The sequence below is a fragment of the Fundulus heteroclitus genome, chromosome 22, assembly GCF_011125445.2.
Source record: "Fundulus heteroclitus isolate FHET01 chromosome 22, MU-UCD_Fhet_4.1, whole genome shotgun sequence".
NCBI classification, from domain to species: Eukaryota; Metazoa; Chordata; class Actinopteri; order Cyprinodontiformes; family Fundulidae; genus Fundulus; species Fundulus heteroclitus.
In genome coordinates this window covers 2431852-2436346 of record NC_046382.1, presented here as the reverse complement: position 1 = coordinate 2436346, position 4495 = coordinate 2431852, and the positions used below count along the sequence as shown (strand labels likewise).

The 4495-nt window shown below is 39.1% G+C and overlaps 1 long non-coding RNA gene across 1 annotated transcript; it reads left to right on the top strand.

The window, feature by feature from the left end:
* The first annotated feature begins 321 nt into the window (after positions 1-321).
* On the top strand, positions 322-2510 carry LOC118557094. The gene is made up of 2 exons (XR_004927586.1): positions 322-454; positions 2163-2510. It is a non-coding gene; the product is annotated as an uncharacterized LOC118557094 (long non-coding RNA).
* The last annotated feature ends 1985 nt before the right edge of the window (positions 2511-4495 follow it).

Below are 4495 nucleotides of genomic sequence, written 5' to 3'. Positions count from 1 at the left end.
ATCTATACTTTAACTCTTTTAATCTAGAAAAGTCAGAGAAATGTTTACAGACACATCAGCGCTGAAAGGCTCTGGACACGATGCGAGGAAGAAAGGAATGTATTAAGGGTCCCGCCTGATCCTCCCATAGGCTCTATAGAGAAGTCTGGGTACAATGCAAGGCCTGCACACATCAGTTAAATACATCACCACTGGGTTCTATCTGATACGTTGTGTTCCAGACTGTCTTAGCATGCAGCTGCCAGGATAACTGACGTTCCACTCATACGTCCCATTTCTAACACAGGCCAGATGTAACCTGACCAACCGGGCCGTCCTGAGCCCCCTCAGCCCGTTTTACTGCAGCCGTTCCCACTTGTACCGTCTTTCACTTTGAGCTCGTCCTGTCCAGGCAGAACCCAGTCCGGTTCTACGGGGGTTCTGTTTGCTCTCCTTCGGACCGTTTGAACAAACTGTGAGTTTTCTCTCTTTCCTGCTAGGACTTTTTTTCTAGGAACTTTCCTGTTGGTTTCTGCTCTGATGTTTGCAGACAATGACTCTGATTTCATCTTAAAGTTTATTCTCTGCTGTTTGGAGACTAATGTACAGGATTATGGGATTAATGATGATCTGGAACCAAACATGATGATCAGCTGATGTCTTTGATTCTGGTTTTCCTCTCTGGGTAAATTACGTCATGTTTTCATATCTTGGCATCAACACTGACGTCATGGCGCTAACAGGCCAGCAGGGGTCGCCAAACCCGTTTTCACCAAGAGTCCTGAGGCTGAGAGTAGCTGTTAGTGACGTCATTTCAGGAGAAATCTTATCATTTCAGGAATTCTAAGGTTTTTCTCAGAATTTCATCTATAAAAGTTATTCAGAAAGTATCTTTAGCATTAAGCGAGCTGCTAATGTGGAAAATGTTAGGCAGGTAAGTTTATTTGTGAAGCAAAGATTCAAAGTGCTGAAAATGAACAGAGAAACATTACAGAGGAAAATGTTACACAGGAAAAAAAAAATGAAGCAAACTTCATCTTTAACATTAAAATCTTATTTCTTCTACTGATAAAACAGAGGAAGATAAAACACTTTAAGAGCGACTGGAGCAGGAAGATGGTGGAAACAGAGAGAGCTGATTGGTTAATCCAGCAGCTACACAGTGGAGGAAATGAGAACAGAAACCTTTCAATTTTTGATTTTTTAAATACATTTTTACTATATAGCTCCGATTCATAATACATTTAATCTTAAAGCACATTACAAAGTCAACTTTTTTAAAACTTTATCCCCCCATAGAGAGAAATTAATTAGTTTCAGCAGGAGGACATGTTAAAGGGATGGCTGTGACGTATTTTTATAGAGGATAAATTAATAACCTGAAAATATTAAATCATGAGTAAAAAGTGAAGAAATCAAACAAAGAAGATATCTAAAAGAGGCTGTGCAGTATTTTCTGTTTTGTACATGTTGATGTCAGCAGCCTATAGGTCATCTAGAAGTTTGCTGGTGTGAAGCCATCTCCTCATTTGATTCCAGAAAAAGACGCGTTGATCTGCAGTATTACACTTAAATATGCTTTTTTTTGCGCGCCGTGATCCAGGAACTAATTCACTTTTCAACAGAGCTGAGTGGACAGATGTGCTACTCCTTTGGTTTTCTACATTTTTTTCCTACATTTTTTTATGTCATGCATTTACTAAACACAAGCAGACAATGCCAGTAAAATTAATTTAGCTAAATTTCATCTTCATCTGGTCTAAATGGTTCATTTCTCTCTTTTAATCACTAAGAGTGCATTTATGTTTTTTTTGTACCATCAACCAATCACAGCACCTGGCGACAGGGTCAACCACACCTGACTAAGATAGAAATGTCTCATCTTTCCTCAGAGTCTCAGCAGCATCTGAACCTCTGACGCTCAGAGTCTTAGGGAGGAGTTTCTAGACTAAGACAGGAGCTCTGAGAGGCTCTGAGGATCTTTGTAATACGGATCCAGGCCCGTTTTCACCAAGAAATATCAGACTGATGCATTTTTGTTTGGAGGAGTTTTATTACAAATTGATTTCTGTTAAAAAGTTCACTTCCTTTTGCTTACCAGTTCAGCTCAAAACTTTATTCAATTCAAAATTTATTTCTCTAGCGCCAGCTCACATCATGTCACCTCAATCTTCTTTCCAGAGGTAATTCCATCAGATTATCCAGACAGGATGGTTCAGAGTCTCTCTCAGGAAACCCAGCAGGTTGCATCCAGTCACTGACCTGCAGCTTTCACTCCTCCTGGATGAACATGGAGCTACGGTGGACGGTTGCTGGAATAGACTTGTTGACTTTGCAGCAATCCCTCGTATGGAGCATTACTTTGCTGTATATGATGGAAATTTGACACATTATATATTGAAGTATTTACATTTTTCTTTGTTATTTGACAGTAAAGAGCATTTGTTTCTGTCATTAATGCTAGGATCAGCAATTCTTTTCTCACTGCTTCCTGTGAGTCATTTCAAAATAAAATGAAATCAATGGTAAAATGTCTTTGATTCAGTCAGATTATTAAATAGTTAATCCCTGATGCAGCAGATAATCCACTTGTAGAGTCTGATGATTGTGAAATAAAATAGCTGCTGATGTTCAGTCAGAGTAAATCAGTGTCAGTGGATGAAATGTTGCTCCATGGCTCCATCTAGTGGACTGATAGTAGAAGTACAGCAGCTGATGGCAGCTTCCTCTGCCTCTCACTGCTGTCTGACTGCATTCAGCTGATATGAAGCAGAGAAGAAGAGCCAATCAGAGGAGGAGCAGCTGATCTTTTTCCAGCACTAATGATGTAAAGGATGATCAGAGTTGATGATCAGATGAATGATGTGTGTTTCCTCTGCAGGTGAAGGTAGAAAGTGTGTGTGAGCTGATGTGGATGTGAATTCAGCAGCATGGATCAGTGTGAGGACAGAGAGGAGGGAGTCCCTCCCTCTAAAAGCACTCTGTGTGGGGAAGCTGAGAGCCAGAGCCACGCTCAGAGGTGAGATCAGCATCTCTAAGTGTCCAGAGCCCTTTTCACACAGCGTTCTCAGCAGGGATACACAATATTATCAGACCGATAAAATATCGGCCGATTTGGTGGAATTTTACATCGGGCCGATAAGTAAATTCTTCCAATTAAAAATAGCCAATATTAAAATGTGATGGAATTTTATTCAGGCAGAGTGGCCCCAAAGCGGGACAAGACATCATTATATGGCAACTCCACTCAAAGAAACTACATTGCGCCTGTGGTCTCTATTTGTAACAAATAAATTTTTTTTTGTTAATTTACGATGCTCGTTAAAGTATTATAGGTATTTGGTGAAATAGCCGACAGTGGCAAACAATCGGCGATAATTAACTCAATAATATTGATTCAGTACAAATAGAGATCAATCAATCAATCAATCTTTATTTCAGACACAAAAGAGGTCCATAGTAAAAACAAATGATAAAGAAAAAGACAAACAGAGAATAATATGACAGTCACTGAGCCACAAATAAATGATGACGCCAATGTTTCCACAATCTTGAGAAAAATCTCACTGTACTAAAAACAGGGTTCACTAAAATTACTACTATATTATTGTATGACACAGATAATCTACACATACATTTATACATGAGATTCCTGAGTGCAGCTGCACATGTGGGAACAGCGGTATGTACAAACATGTGGCTAGCACTGCTCCATCTAGGCACTTTAAGTAGGAGCCTCAGGCCATCATTGTATGCCACATAAAGTTTGTGCAGGCTACTTTTTTTATATCTTCGCCATAGATGGGCTGTGTAAAATGAAGTGCAAAAAGCTTTAAAAAGAGCTACCTTCACAGAGGATGAACACATACCAAACTTTCTGATCAAAATATTAGCCTGAGCATATATCATGCAATACTGCCTACGAATGTCACGATCATCAAATAGGTCATCAGTTATGTAATGTCCCAGATATTTAATTTCATTGCGTATATTGAGGACAATGCCAGATAAAGAGAAGTCAGGGGTTATCAGATGCTTATCTGATCTACTTCTAACAATCATGATATTGCTTTTCTTAGCATTGTATTTGACATCAAAATCACATCCATATTGGGAACAGACCCTTAGTAATTGTTGAAGGCCAGCACTATATGGGCATAAGACTACCAAATCATCCGCATACATTATGTGATTGATTATGCGGTCACCAACTACACAGCCTGTTTTACAACAATTCAGGCGCCTTGATAGTTCATCCATGTAAATGTTAAAAAGGTAAGGGGACAATATACTTCCCTGCCTTACTCCATTACCAACATTAAACGAGTCAGACAATGAGTTACCCCATTTGACATACATTAGTTGATGGCCATACCAATAGGCCATTATTCTAATTAGATATTTGGGTATACCTCTGTTTTCTAACTTGCAAAACAATTTTTGATGGTTCACGCGATCAAATGCTTTAGAAGCATCAATAAAACACATAAATACTGTAGTGTTGTGCAAATTATAC